The 16604-nt window shown below is 38.5% G+C and overlaps 1 protein-coding gene across 3 annotated transcripts in view; it reads left to right on the forward strand.

The window, feature by feature from the left end:
- LOC113048121 (ras-related protein Rap-1b) overlaps positions 1-16604 on the forward strand; it is a 42343-nt gene that overhangs the window by 413 nt on the left and 25326 nt on the right. The window contains exon 1 of one of the 3 annotated variants that reach the window (XM_026209670.1): positions 4524-4612. The exons of the other annotated variants lie outside the window; for them this stretch is intronic. The gene's annotated coding sequence lies outside the window, so the exon portion shown is untranslated. Of the gene's footprint in view, positions 1-4523; positions 4613-16604 lie in introns of those variants that run through there. 3 annotated transcript variants of the gene reach the window in all.

Raw genomic sequence — 16604 nt, forward strand, 5'->3', positions numbered from 1 at the left:
ACTTTGTGTAAAAACGCCCGAGGTTCGCGGCGTTGTGTTGTTTAAAGAATGGCGTTTTTTCTGTTGTCTCATGCCCACGGCGCTGTGGAAGTTATAGCGGAAATGGAAAAGTTGTACGAATGAGTAGTTTAAAGAAGAACAGATTGTCGGCTTCAAACCGTCAAATCTACGTTTTTCGACATGGTTTAACGTAAAGAGCTAGATAAGGGGTTTCAGGTGATGTGAGAAAAGGCACATTTAGCGCTTCTAACGCAGTCTTTCCTTCTAGATTTGACTGATTAGCGGCCCCGCCTAGTTCTGTTCTGTTCCTCAGTCGAGGGAAGATGACTACTTCATTCAAGAAGAACTGGAGAAAACGAGACTCGGGTTTCTTGCACGGTGGAGTTTCTGTCAGATAACGTAGGAATGCGTTGCATACCTGTTTTTAAGGTTTACGGAAAGAACAATAAAAAAAAAAAAAATCATCTCATGTTGCTTTCCATTTAATAGACCACATCACAGGGCCCTTATAGACTCCTAGTTAGATGTGACATTTTGAATATTGTCCTTTGAGAAGGGATATGAAGCTGTAGTCTCTCAAAGAGGTTGTTAAGAAGATCCTGTGTTGCTTCTCCATGCATTTTTAATGGCTTGATCTTTAATGAAGGGGCTCTTGTCATATTATAACAGCCGTTCTCCAAAGGTGACTTTACTCACAAGCTGTTCTGAGGTGTCTTTGTGTCTGCTTATAAAGTCTGTGTAGAAATGCCATGTCACATAAATAACTGCTAAAATATAACCGATTGCCCCCAAGCACATAGTATCTGCATCTGATACTGCATTGCTTCTGTGTGAATGAAATGCAGCATCTGTGCAGCCTTAAGGTGCGGTCACATGTATGATTTTATGGACGAAATCTAGCCGCTTCAATGGGATTCCACAGGATTGGGAGTTCTGTGTGATGGCGAACAGTTTCCTATGCAGATTTCACTCATGTTCAAGTTGATCACGTGAATTGGTCGCACTCGCCAACATGAAAACTGCTTGGTTTGAAAGCAACTTCAGTGTGACCTGTGCTTCATACATGGTTTTGCTGTTGACAATGGACCTTTTTTGCCTATGAGCTGAAAATTTGCCAATATGACTGCGCGTTTAAGCAAATATTATAAATTAATATTTTTATAGTTTTTTACAATTTCACATCTTCCTTTGCATTATTCATTAATACCACCTCTGCATTATGTAAATACACCTTTTTTGTGGTATATGTGCAGCTTACGTGCCACCTTGCAGTGTTAAATAGTTAAAAACTCCATTGATGGTTTGTGGAATTTGTATAGGTTTATGTTTGCTGCAATATTTATGACAAATTGTGCAACCACCAACCGAGTGAATAGCATTTCCTGTTTTTGATGGGGTCTTAAGCAAGCACTTGTCATTCCCAATCACGGTATAGTAGGCCGCAGTATATCTGTCACTGCCAAAAGCACACAAGAGTATGGCACCCTTACATTTCCTGTGTCAAAACTGTTTTGTCAGTGCACTAACATCATGTGAAATATAACTTAATGTAGCTTCATAGCTTTGTTGCTTCTTTTTTTGTCCTAATATCAAGTTTGAGTAAAAAAAAAAAAACATACATGTGTACATACATGTCCAAATTCTTAAATTGAGATACCAAGCTTGTAACCACATCAGTACTTGGCACTTTTCTGGAGTGATGGGTCGGGATGACCCCACCCTAGTGGGGCCTGACCCCGATCCTGTCCCTCCTAGAGCAAGAGGAAGGAAATCCCAGTGATAGTGTGTCCTCTTGGGCACAGAGGAATGCCGGTCTTTAGGCAATGCTGAAAATAACTAAATCAAGAGACGTGGACTTCCTTTCAAAGAAGGCAGCCCACCGTTTGAACACCCTTTTAAAAATATAGAAGAAACGTCTGTTTAGAGCCACGTCAGCTATGATGTGTCGATTTCAGGTATCACTTTTGTGTAATTCCTAGTTGTTTTGTATAATTATAGTCGTGATTGTTGCAGTCGACACTGTGGTTCGTGCTTTGAGCTGTATCAGAACTTCCCAGCAAGTCGCTTCCCAGCACTATTACAGGAGTCAAACAGTATGCAAACAAACACCGGGTCTGTCAGGGAAGCAAATATCTCTTTGACTGTAAATGGCAGTTCTAATACAGCTGTCGGGACTGATTCCTCTGGAGGGCCGTGTCTGAATAACCAGCCTGCTAGTCTGAATTACGCTCCGTATTCTTCTAGTGTCACTCTATCATGGGTCTGTAAATTCATATACATTTAGGTTAATGGATTGATTGGCGGTTTTTTCGATTTCAGATCATTAAACTGAACTTTTTGAGCCCCTAATATTGAGGATTGAGTAAGAGCTTGTGGTTTCATTTGACTAGGAAACAGAATAGCGTTTTGAAGCCAGTGTGTAATGAGATGACAAAAACATTAACTGCCAGCTGTCTGTAACTGTTTGAGACTTTTAGAGGAGCCAACTGAGCAGAAAGGAAAGGAGATGCTCTGGAGAGGAAGAGCATGACAGTTCGGGAAAAAGAAGGCTGTTGGCGTCCCTCAGCAAATTGGACCGCTTCCTCTTTAGGCCAAAGGGCCTCATGAAACCTGGTGGCCCTGTCACGCCTTCCTTCCTCCTTTAAAGTCATGTGATTGTTGTTCAAGTCTAAGCGAGTGTAAAGATCACTGATGAATGCTGTGGGTTTGATACTGTAAATATGCTTGGTTTCTTACGCTTGGATCTCAGTGTAGGAATCAGAATTGGCTCGCAAGTTGTTTCCAAGGGTTACTGAGCTAATGTGGCATAGCTCTGCTTGACGCTCACGTTTTCTAACGCAAATATCAAAGCAATTCCTCCATCTATTGTCCTCATGTATGCCATGACTGATGACTGTGGCAGCTATTTGTGACTTGGAAGATTGAGGCCTTTTCTGAGTCTGTGATCCAGAAATAGACATTAAAATTAGGCTTATGATCAAATTGAAGTTCAGATATTTGTTGTTGCTTTTTTATATGTAGATTATATATGAAAATTGGTCTCAGTAATGCGGTTTTATTATATTATTATTATCATTTATTTAAAGAAAATGCTACTTTTATTCATCAAGGATGCATTACATCGATAATATCAATTTAGAAAAGAGCTGCTCATGAGAGCTGAAGATAGTAAAGACATTTATAATGGTACAAAAGATTTATATTTCAAATGAATGCTGTTCTTCATCAAAGAGTCTTGAAAAAAATGCATCATGATTTCCACAATCTAGATATTTTCCAGCTAAATTAAATATAGTTGTATTTGCTCTGAAATGGCGTAAGTATCTTTTTTTTTCTTTTACATTTCATGGCACTGTTGTTTTTACCAAAAGAGTAAAAATCTAATTAAGGAGTGATTTTGAGCATTGCAATGTACAGTTTGAAAAAAAAAACTCACTGATCTGATTCCCAGCTTTGGTGGCGTTTTTACTATTGAGGTATTTGAGTCATTGACACACACAAAAAAATGAATAAAAATACACAGCCTATATAATGCCACCTTCTATTAGGCTTAGATTTGATTTAGAAAAGCTCAACAAAATGGTTAGCAACTACTTCATGAAGCGCTATTTCTCATTCTCTGCAGAGAATTCTGTGTGTGTAAGCACATCCCTGGGGTCTATATACTGTAGTCAGTCAGACGTCAGATGCCCTGCCATGTGTTGACATTTGACACTAGAGGTTGGGCTGAGTTCTCATTGATCTCGTCTCCCGTTGCTCCTTTTCCTTCCATAATCTGCCTCCCGACTTGTTGTTTTCCAGTCTCTAAGCAGCTTACTGGTATAGCTATAGAAATCATGCCACTGCCTTAGTCTTATTGACAGTGTTTTGACAGGGGATGTTTAACACCCCTGCCCTTTGAGCCAGTGTTCGTAATTGTTCAGGGCATCAGTTGCCTCGTAGTTAGATCAGAAATTCTGCCTCGATATAAATGCCAGTGCAGATCTCTTTATGTTTATGTATTAAAGGAATAGCTCGTAGTTAGTCGCTCAAACCCTTATCACTCTCCTCTGAGAAAAAAAAAACAAACAAATGGAGATGTTTCGCAGAACGCTCACACTGTTCTTTAACATCCAATAAAAGTGAATGGTGACCAAAAATGAGAAAGTAACATCACACCAAGTTTTATATTGAATAAATATTAATTATTTAAAATGCAATAATGAGATTTAAGAACTATGAGAGGTAGAATTTAGGTTCTATATTAAAATCTGTGGTTCCATAAAGAACCTTGGTCCATGGACCATTAGATTCCACAAAAGGATTTTTATAGTGGGGGAAAAAATAAAATAAAAAAAATATACATATATATTCAAACTAAGAAACAAATGGTTCTTTGAAGAACTAAAGTAGTTCTTTTGTTGAATTGTTGCTTAAACACGCTTTTGAAAAAAAAAAATTTAAGAGCGTATGTTTTGATTTCATGGTGCTTTTTTTTTTTTTTTTTTTTTTTTTTTTTTTGCAGCTTGGTCACCATTCACTGTTTTTGTATGAAAAAGAGCAGCGTGAACATCCTGGCTTTCACGGTCCACGAAACAAAGAAAGAAAATAGGTTTTGAGGAATGGCATGAGGGTGAGTAAACTGACAGAATTGTCATTTTTCTGTTTCTGCGAAGAGTAATCGAGAACGCACTGGTTGAGAGGATGTGAGAAAAAGAGCAAATGCTCCGTTTGGTAAATCATTTTAGAATGCTTTCTCAGCAGAGTAGGAAGAAGGAAACGTCTGATCGTGAACCCGTGATTGCTACTCTGTTTGTTTTCGCTCATTCTCCCCTGACAACCTGTAACCTAGGTGAGTTGATTGACTTGTAAATAACATGTTGGGATTCACCACAGATTTTGATGGGTCCGGTTAAAACGGCGTCATTTATCAAAACAAAAACCTTTTCAATTTGTCACATGGGCCACTGAATCTTTTCACCTTGTTTTTTTAATGCAGCTGTTGCTCAGATCAGAAGGTTTAGCATACTAGCATTTTAAACCTTTACGTGTTCTTGATCATCAATGGTGTTGTCTCATTCATAAAGATTGCTCATTATAAGCCTTGTGTGTATTAGTAAGCCTACGTTCTGATTTGACCCAATTAGATTTCTTTTGAACCAGACTGCTGTTAGATACTATGTCATTATACATTTTATTTCAGTCTGTGTCTGATGTAACGGCCCTGTGCTTGTTCTTAGTGATGATTACATGCTTTCATCCAGATTTGAGTTCGAAAAAGGGCCGTGTTAAAAACACAACAAATACGGTGTTTGTTTTCAACCCTGCTGTGGTTTGTGTTAATTATAGACAAGAGACCAGTTTATGTAGTCATTACCACTAGACTGTGTTGCTTTGACACAGATTTACTGCAGGCCATGAGTTTGCCATGCTAAATTCGCCGGAGCTTTGATAGTGCATCTGTTGCCGGCTGCTAGCTGAGGTGCTAATAACTTTGCTGGCTGGTTATTGGCTCCATCCTGACTTCAACAGCACCTTTGGCGCTGATTTCAGCCAAGTCTGGCGTATCTCTCACCTGTAGCCTTATCCGCCACAGCTCTGCCGGAGTTCAATTCTGCATGAGGATGTTTCACTTCATGGCGGATATACAGTCCTTGTGGCCATTTTTACTGACTGGTTCCAAATGGAATTAAACATCCATTTATCTTTCATAAACTTGACATCAGCCTGTTAAGTGGCCACACAACTTCCTGCTGTTGTCTTTTATCTTATGTTACTCTCTTACTAATTATATATTATGGCCGATGTAAAAAATTCTACAATATTATGTCTAAATAAACGTAAAAAAAAATAAATAAAACCAAGTAGAATCATTTTAATGCATCAAGTGATTTTAGGCATCATAGTATTATAAGGTGCACTATGACAAATGGAATTTAACAAATATAATTTAATGATTATAGTTTTTAGCAATTCAATTTATGTTTGTGTAAAATCTTGACAAAGTTAATGGACAAATAAGGAAAATGTATATTCAGCATTGACCGATATTGAAAAGATTTATGAAACAATATTTTAAAACAAGGATTAAAGCCGATGTATACATAATTGTAATTGATTGTAATTGACTTTTTCTCTACTCAATGTTTTCATAAAAATTCTCACAAAAAAAAAAAATACAATATTGGTGGTCATATATTGTCTGTTTAATTGTTTTATAGTAGTAAAAATGTGTTTATCTGTCTTTTAGGACTTAGATTTGTCCTAGACCTCTTAGAAGTACATACATTAAATCTCTTTTCTAGAAATGCTGCGAGTTAGCCTTAATGTTTAAACGGACATCAAAATGCACATTACGTTTGTGTGTTACCGCTTTACTGAGAGAAGTAACTCCTACTGGAAAACCTGCGAAAGCTTCAAGAGTGTGTTTTATTTATGGCAACGTAGTGAAAAGATTTTGCTCAAAGGAACCCACTGCTGAGAAAAAGATAACACGGACCGTATGATCACCTGATGGGTTTCATTTGGGCGCTTGTGTTCAGGGACAAGGGAAACACTTTGATGGAACCTGGCACATAAAGACCAGCTTATAGGATCCCAAGGACCCCTTAATCACAGCGGATATAGACTGGTTTCTAAGCATTTATGGGAATTTAGGGTGGCCTTACACATGTGGAGGAGACCAGAGCTAAATCAGGGTCAGAGGTCAGGCTTTGGGACTCCTGTGTTTTATGGGGTTACAGGTCATGGTATAGACTCTCATGGAGCCATGTATACACAACCTCATTAAAGTAATAGATTGTGGGAAATGTAAAATGTGGTAAGGAAGGGGTTGAAGAATTCCCATGTTAAAGGCTGGTTTAATAGAGTAAATTGAAGCATTCATAGACATGATACCATTAGTGAAGTACTTAGAAGTGGCAGCATTTAATTTTATTTTTCCGATGTTTTTCAATTTCAGTTATTTAAAATCATATATTTTATTATTTTTGAATAAAAAAAATGTATATAATTTTATCAAATGTACATTTTTTTTTCTTTGTGTGTTGGGTAAGCAGAAAAAGACCTCAATGTTGACTCTTGGTTTCTTACAGCAGCATCACATTTTATAGGAGCGGTTCTCTTTAAAATGTGGGCTTGGTTTAGAAATCTTGAAAGCCATACACTTGTAGATTAATCCATTCTGCTGCTCTGATTTGTAGCTGTGCGCTCAGGCCAGTTGTTGTTTTGTGTGGCTCTCAATTAGACGTCCTTAAACCGCTCTGTGGATTTGAAATGAATCCCAACATCTTCAGATAGGCTCATGGACTGTGTATAGTGCGCTACTGTAGAGCTCTCATGGATCATTTGCGTGCACGTGACCCATTCATGTGTATATGAGCCTCTCTGTTTGCACATTTGCACATCTTTTGAACGCCAATCTCTTTTATGTTTTAAGACGCATTTTTTCCAGCTTATATTTGCATATGAGTCTTTGCCTATTTGTACGATACGGCGTGCAACGTTTTACCTCCTGTTTGCCTCTTGTCTAAATAAGTTGACTTTTTTTTTCTATGGAGTGACATGTTCAGACTCCCTCCGATGAATCCCGTGGGAGAACGTGGTGCTTCTCTCCATGCTCCTCAGAATAGCAAAGCTAACCACCCCTGCAGATCCCAGCAGTCTGTTCAGCTCTGAGAAAAGAAAGCCAGGCACCAGTAGGCACGAGCAATCCCGGCAGGCCCACTGTCTTTCCTCTGCTGTCCTCCTAATTCCATTTGCACTGGAATTGACTAAATGACTTTGTTTGCTATAAACAGTCTTTCTTAGCTTGATATATTCCAACAGGAAGCAATTTCGGTTTAATTATCCATCTTCCTAGGGCCATAAATGTAATTGATTTGGACCTTCATTTTGACCATAATTAGCTTAATGATTGCCGTGTATTACTGCACTTTTATATGCAATAGCTGACACACTTCATTTTGCAGAGGGATTTTCCTTGGGTGAGGATTTTTACTGATGTGTCACGGCATAACATCCATTAAAACTGGAGGGAACACTTACGTTTTCTTTTGCCCTTTAATTTTTTGATCATCGTTTGACACAAATTGTAGCTGGCCACATGCAATGATTCCATTTAGAAGTCGCCTAGCCCAGACTTGCCTGTCTTTACGCAAATAGTACTGGTGAATGCTAAATAAGCTAATTAATATTCAGCAGTCAAGCTTATGAGGTCGAACTACTTTTCAGAATGCACCTGTTGATGCATCTCCTCTAATGACGTCTCTTGGTTTTTTCATAAATGGTGTCATTTTTCATTCATTTCATTCGTTTATTGATTGCTTAATACTTTACTGAGCAGAGTGCGGACCAAATTTTTCTGAATTGACCTGATTGATAGTTGTCACTTGAAAAAGACCATGATGAGGTGTATTGCTACCAAGTGTCAAGTGTTCTGTAGGTCGCCCTCAAACCAGACTCCAATTCTGATTGACTGCTGAGCACTGAATCATCTTGGTATCTCATTATTAGTGACGCATAATTGATTAAGTTGTTTTTAGGAACTTCTGGAACACGCTTCTCTTGTTTCATTGTCAAAGCATGATGGTAAATGCACACTAGGGAACTAAGGGGTTACTCTCAGTCTCCACAAGTTGAGTGTGGAAATCCCCATTAGTTCCCACTAAGGTTTATCTTTTTTTCCTTCCAGTTTATCATGTCTGCTTTTTTCAAACTTTCTAAAAGTCAATGAGAAAGATGTTTTAGGTGCCGATATTTTCAACATGCGCGTAATGAAAAAAATGTCTCCATATGCTTTATTTCAGAAATCCACAAATATACTTTATACATTATGTACATTTCACTGCAGGTTTCAGCTGAAATTAACACTATTGATATTAAGACATCAGCAAAAATGTTTCCTTTTCACATGAAATATGACTACAGAGGCATATAATTTTTAATAAGGACTTATTTTCACATACTGTGTTATGACTTTGAAACACTTTTACCATAGTGCATGACTTATAAACTAACACAATTCGATGTTTGTTTGCATCACATAACCAGATCCATATGTATGTTTTTTCTGATGTGGTAAACTTGCTCGATAGCTCACCTGGTACAGCATTGCATTCAAGTATGAGTCCAGTAAAACTATAAACATGCTAAAAGGGCACAGAAATGGCTGCTTTAGCAAATTTTTTATGTGATTTTTTTAACATGCTTTTGTTAACACTATCTGGTAGGTTTAGGGCAGGGTTTAGTGTAGGTGGTGCATTTTTTGCAAACAGCTTTATACCTGTAATATGTAATAAAACATGGGCAGGTTCGCTGTCATTTGTTTTAGATAAAACTGCTTTAAGAGCGATTAACTGGATGTTTCACTTTGTTTACAGTTTTATTTCAGTATTTTAGGTAGTCTGGAGAATATATACAATAATATTTTTTGTTGTTTTTGGCCTATGAATTGATTCTCCAAGTGAAGACCGTCTTATTCTTCAACAGTATCACCCCGTTGGAACAGGCAGACAGGGTAGAATTAAAGTTCAATCCTCTTCATCTGCCTTGGACAGCATCTTTTCATCATCTTGCACAGCAGGTTTCCACTTAATCAGAGTGGAGGGAAATGCCACTGGAGAATGTCAGTCTTCTGGAATGGGCTGGGTATTTTGTCTCTTTTGAGATTATGTGGGCGTGGTCTGGGTTCTGACATGGGGGTGTGGCCTGATTGGTCTGCGTGTCATGGGACAAAGAGGGCGTGTTCATAGATTAGGCGGGTGTGTTTCCAGATCCTTAATATTACACATCCTCCTCACAGCTGCAGTGCTTTTTATAGAGACTTTCTTCATTTCCTTTGTTTTTGTGAGGCATTGCAGTTCACCTGCAGTACGTGATGATGGTTTAAGTCATTAGATGGGGAACTTATGTTCATTCTGAGAGTGAAGTGGCTTTCTTATAAGCCTCTGTCCAGTACTTAATTTAGCTACAAGCACTTAGATGTCTGACAGATATCTTAAACTGTGTCTCGTGACTCAATACCAGTGAGCTAAAATGCAGATTACGTTTTTAATAAAAATCACATATATTTTGCTGGGATGTTCAGAAGGGCTTAAAAGAGTTTTGTTTACTCCAGAATAAATATTCTGTCATTATTTACTGATCTTTTATGTAACAGAAGTAGATGTTTAGGAGAATGTTCATGCTGCTCTTTCCACACAATGATTCTGTGGAGCTTCAATATGATTAAAAGCGTTAATTCAGATGATTTTTATGATCTATATTCCAGTATGATCGCTTTCTTTGAATAACAGACCTTTTTTTGTGTAATACAAGTCTGTTGTTCTGCATTTTTAAGCCTATCATGATAAATGACCAATAACAGCTTTTGGTATCATTTTATGTAAAAGTGGCCCAACTTAAATATGTAGAGATTTTCAGTGGCTGAAAGTTTGGTCAGTTTTTCTTTGATCTGACTTCAGACAGAACACGTTTCTGCAGGAAAACTGTAATTTAATATCGACATCGGTCTAGTGCATGTTTACATGGAAAAAAACAATGCTTATTAACAGTCCTTATCAACTCTCATTGTATGCAAAACAGCAATATGAACATTCTGCTGAACTTCTCATTTTGTGTTTCACGGAAGAAAGTCATACTTTGTTTGTATCAATGAGAGGGGGTGTAAACAATGACAAAATGTTCATTTGTTCAACTGTCTCTTTAAAAAAAAAAAAGTAAAGGGAGAAATGTTGTGTGGAATGCAAGCTAATGTATAAAGCCTCCATTAGCCTGAGCATTTCATTTGAAACTTAAGGAGCCTCATTTCAGTATGGACATTAAAAACTCATTAATGTCTTTCTCCCTCGCCTACAAACACACCATCTTGCATCCTTTGTGCTCTTCTCATGATGGCTGGGTTTTGTAGAGCGTGCCAGTCCGCCAGGAGCATATCCACTTACCGAGTTCATCTCTTTTCTGAGCGGATTCGGGTTTCATGGTTCCAGATCCGAGAGCAGATGAGTGATCAGTACTCACAAGAGTAAAGAACCTAGATATGCTGGCGATGCCGTCTCATGTGTGGTCATGTCCCCTCTGATGACATCACCTGCGGGAGTCGAGCATGCACACGCTCTGCTATGTTTGGCATTCTGCTCACACGCACAATGCTGTGTATGTCAGAAAGATTCAAGCAAAACAGAACAGAGCGGTGCAGAGAAATAATGTGCAAGCGTTCCCTGTTTATTGTTCACCATACATCTCCCTCGTTCTCCTCCTCTTGTGTCCCCCGTCTTCAGTCACACACTCTTTAGGTCAGTGTGTTAGACAGCCTGGCCTGCAGCCACGAGCTGTTGGAGATGTAAAGACTCCTAGATCTGCTCTCGCAGTCTGGAATGGGAAAAATAAACACAATAACCACAACCTAACTCCCATACTACTCTCGCTACTGTGTCCAATTTCTTTGCTATCCAGAAGCACTGCTGACTATTTTGTTCTCGCAGAGGATTTTTAAGGGGAGGAATCATAGAAACGGGATGCTCTGGTCTGCCAAGCCCATACGTGGTTTTAGTTTTTGGCCTAGATGGCATCCTCTAATTGTCTGATGTTTAAATTCCATCCGATGCCAATAATTTAATGGTGTGGACTGTGGAGTGCAGGTTAGCCAGTCGTATGGACGTTTGCATATCGATCTCTTAAAGTTATTATTTAAAACCGGGTCAGAGAGGGTTTTAAACGATCAGATAAAACGAAACCGATTCTGGTCTTAGTGGGTTTCTGGGAACACGAAATGTTATGCAAGTGTAGAATGTGACCCTTTTAAAACGCACCCGAGCTTACTGTGCAGCTGGCTTTCTTGAGTTCTTCCCTGAAATCGTTTTGAGGCAGAACGGAGCCCAGTGCTGAGATGAACCATAAAAGCTGGCCGTTGATTGCAGACGCGTTATCTGATGTGTGCGCTTTGGGTTTGGACTGCCGACATCACGCATCAGTGACCGTGAGTTTCCTTATAAAGACACAAGACAGCGGTTGCATGAGACCGCCCCCTTGATTGTGAACGGGCGCAGCTTGTGGTTTATTAGGCGCTGCTATCTGGTTTCCGTCGCTGCAGGGAGGCCTGGGAGATGGAAGGGCCTGCTGCCTAATCACAACCAGCAAGAGCTTCCTGGCACCCCTCGTCCACGTCAACAAAACGTGCAGTGCGACTTCTCCTGTCAGGCTCAGATGAAGCCCTTAAATCGACCTCAGACCAGCTGCTGCTTTCCCCGCCCTTCTGTTGATTGAGTGTGTGTGTGTGTGTACTTAGTTTCTTACGCCAAACCACTACCTTCTTTTTGTTCTCCTGCATGTGGCCATCAGGAGCGTAAGAGCAAATGTGTAACGGCATGCGTGTGTGTCCCACATCTGGGGACCCCATGCTTTTGGTTAGGGGCTGAAAGAAGGGGTCTGAAATGTGATGAAGTTTCTCAACACAAAAATCTTATACCGTCACAAGCTTGTTGCGTATAGTCTTGAATATAGTCTCACTAAATAATATTGTTCTTCTGGGTGCGTTTGTGTTCAAAGGGAAGGCCACGTTATTTTAATATCGTGTTTACTTTTGAATGCATTAATTAGTTTTGACTTTGTAACTGTTTTGTTGTATTCTTTATGGCTTCTGAAAAGAAAGTTTTCTTGAAATGTAATCAATTATATTAGTAAGGAAGCACTGCAGCAACAGGTCAGTGCCAAAAACATCTTACGAAGGTAAGATAAAGTCCATAAAGCGCTGTTTTTTTATTATTTAAATACATTTAGCAATGCAGATTTCCTATGCATTTTAATACATTTTTATATATATTGTTTATTTTCGTTTATATTGACTTCATAAGAACATGGTAGTAGAATAAAACAAATGTGTGTGTGTGTGTGTATATATGTATATATATATGTATATATATATGTATATATATATATATATATATATATATATATATATATATATATATATATATATATATATATATATATAATTAATTATTTTTAAGATATATGTAATAATTAAAATAATCCACACAAAGCCAATAATTTTGTGCTACCTATTAGTAATATTTTAATGGAGAAAGAGCCCTAATTAGTGCACATGGCGTTTAAAACTAGATAATGCATCTTGTGGTCCCTTTTTAGTTTTTGAATAATTTATGCAGCAATCATTAATGATTGTATTCTGAGATTGCGAGCACCACTGGAGTCTTATTGTAGGGTTCACTAATAGGTACTCCGTTTCTCTGTTGATGCCCAGACTTGTTAGCGGTGAGCATTGGCTCGCTGATGACTGCATGCTAGTCAGCTGTGGCAGCACTTCAGTCTCTCGATCTAGGGTGAGTGTAAAACCTCTGAACGAAGACATCTTCCCTCTAGAGAGCATGTAGAGACATGAACATCCCCAGAGTGGATGAGAAACTTCAGATATTCTGTTACTTGCTTATCTGTGCACTGTTAAAATCTATAAAAATGTGTCAAGGGGATGAAGCTCAGCAGTTTGGGACACTAAAAATAGTGATATTATGGCAAATAGTTTGGGAGGTGTGATTTTAGTTAGCTAAAGGTTCTTGTAAATATGATGCCATTTCTTCTCTCTTCTTTGTTATGGTAATAGAATCAATCAGGAACATGGAGAGCTTTTGCAATTTGCCATTTTAATGTGGTTTTGTAATGTAACTAGAAACCAATCTTTTCCTCCATGTTGCGAGTAAAATGGTTCTATCTAGTGGTTTTTGATTGGTTGGAGGCAGATATATTAATGCAAGCTTGTAGTTGATTGTAAGAAATGGTAGAGTTTAAGCTGACTAAATGTTTGGAGAATATGTCATGGAAGATCGAGTTAAGACATTTGGATTTAATTACAAAATGTAATTATTTTTGATGACAAGCTGAAAAAAGAAAACCTGGATAGATGGCTCACATTGGATCAATAAGATGCATTTAACAAATAAACAGGGCGGAATGTCCATTTCACGCTGACTTCTGCAGTCATTAGTGGCACTTTTAAAGAATCACTGCAGATTTTTAGTTCTGGAATTTACTTTTATTGTATCTCTTACTTCTATTATATCTATTACGACTGTCTATTAGATCATTATGCGGCATAGATGTTTTTAATGTGTACATTTTGGGACAGCTGTTGTTCATTTCTAAATGGTTCGCTGAATGAAGGGTGACTTTTCTGAATGGCACACAGTTCATCCACCCTTAGAATGACCCCGTAATGCTGAACTGAATGGTTTAATCCAACAGTGATACTCTTTTTATCTTTTTGTTGCACTATTTTTACTCGCTCTAACACCCGTTCTCAAGAGGAACATGTATTTTTATCCATTTTCCCAATTGGAGTCACATACTTTAGCAATAGAAATGTTTCACATTCTCACAGTCCTTTCCAGTTCAAACAGCCTGGATTTGCATTGATGTTGTTTCTGGTGTGATGGAAAAACAACCAGAACATTCTCAAGCGTTTCTTTGCTTCCTCAGGCCAGAACCGGCAACGCCCAGGCTCACGTTTGGGGGGGGGGGGGGGTGTCTCGCTGCACCTCTCTCACCCCGGGACAAAAGAGATGAGCGTCCCTCCTCTACATTCCAATGTGGAATTACAGTGAGCACAATTCCATTCCCTCTGGTATTCCTCTTCGGGCTCAAGGACCGTTTGATAGAAGATAGCTGGGCGGCCGAGCGGGCTTTGTAAACAAGCACATTCCACACGCAGTAGAGAAGAGAAAGAAATGCAGCTTCTCGGGCATTGTTCCGCCTTGCCTCCTGGCCTGCTTTGATTTAACTGCAGCAGGAAGTGCTCGCGTTGCATTGGATTGGAGAGGGTCTATAATCAGCTGAATCTGGACTGTGTCTTGTTAACTGTCAGTCTACGTGGTTGTAAAGAACTCTACTTTTCTGCAGGAATGGGATTTGTGTAGTAAGCATCATAAGCTCGTTTATCTGCGCTTTGTGTGAACGCTGTGACTTTCTCGCGTGGGAGGTTTCAACCGCGTGGCCGAGATCTGTCAGAAGCAGATTTCATAATGAAGTGCAGATAGTGTGCTAATGGCTTGTTGTCTCCGATGTTTCAAAGTCTGAAGGAGATCTAGCTCGGTGGTTTTCTTTAACGCTGCTGCTTTTTAAAGAAGCTAAAAGTAGCTTTTGTGAATTTCGAACCCTTGGGGTCATGGATCTTATTAAACACCAGCTGAATACTGCTGCTGTTGCAACTAGGACTGGGTAAAAAAAAAAAACACTTTCTCTTGTGTTACAGCCTTTTGTTGGTATGTAATATGAAATCCTATATTTAAATTGTCATTATATATCCGTATTTACGCATACTACTTTTCAAAGGTTTGTTCAAATATCTCTCGAGCAGTAAATCAGCATATTAGAACAATTTTTGAAGGATTATGTGAGTCTGAAGCCTTGAGTAATGGCTGCTGCTGGAGATCAGAGGAATAAATTACATTTTAAAATATATAAAAATAGAAAATGGTTATTTTGAATTGTAATAATATTTACGTAACTAATATTACAGTTTTAACTGTACTTCTTATACTGACTTGAAACATGATTCAAAAACATAAGCAAATGTAATCCACCCCAAACATATTGAACAATGGTATATTTGATTGGAAAAGGTGGAATTTTATTTTTTTCTTCGATAATATGAATTACTGTTCTAGCCAAACAGCCAGTGGGCCTTGTTCATGAAACATCAGTGATAATGTTGATCAGTTCTTCTGTACATTTGAACAAATTTAAATAAAATGTGGCAGTTTTGGTTTCGTGATTAATGCAGAATCATGATGACGCAAATGAATCTTGAAATCGATCGATTCATTGAAATCTTTCGAGTTTAAATTAAATTAAATATGCATTTAGCAGACGCTTTTATCCAAAGCGACTTAGTGCATTCAGACTATCAATTTTTACCTATCTTGTGTTCCCGGGGAATCGAACCCACAACCTTGCGCTTAATAGTGCAATGCTCTACCACTTGAGCTACAGGAACACTAAATTAATCGAACTTCGCAACTCGCATTTTTCTACATCAGAGATGCTGTTTAAATGTTTCCGTTTTAGCTCTCTCATACTAATGAGCATTAAAGTCACAACAATTAGTCATGATGTTGTTCACTTGTATATATCAGCAGCGAAATCATTGCGAAATATATCGTAAATGCCTTATTTGGAACACGCAAGCATGAGTTGGGCGATAAATTGGGCATTTATTATTGCCAGCATATCTTGTTTTCATATAGTGGCCTCTCTCTTCGTATTGCATCAATTAATCACACGTAAGCTGATAGGATTCATTGCTCTGTGGGTCAGGTTCATTTGGGTTAATGTGTGTGGGGTTTTATGTGCCTATAATGGATTATTCTCCCATCAGAGGTGTGCGTTTTGACATTACCCGTGTTCACAAATGCCATCGGAGTAACGACAGACAGAGCAGTGAACTTAAACCTCAAATCATCTTGTGGCTAGAAACCCTGCTAAGTCACAGAGAAAAGAAAACCCTGTGAGAACTGACTTATCTCAGGTATAGACTGAATTCTAGACCTTATGTCTCCTGGGAAACATCCGTTTCTGTGAAATGCTTTTTTTTTATGGTAATGCAACATCAGATC

Source organism: Carassius auratus, chromosome 29, assembly GCF_003368295.1.
Source record: "Carassius auratus strain Wakin chromosome 29, ASM336829v1, whole genome shotgun sequence".
Taxonomy (NCBI): Eukaryota; Metazoa; Chordata; class Actinopteri; order Cypriniformes; family Cyprinidae; genus Carassius; species Carassius auratus.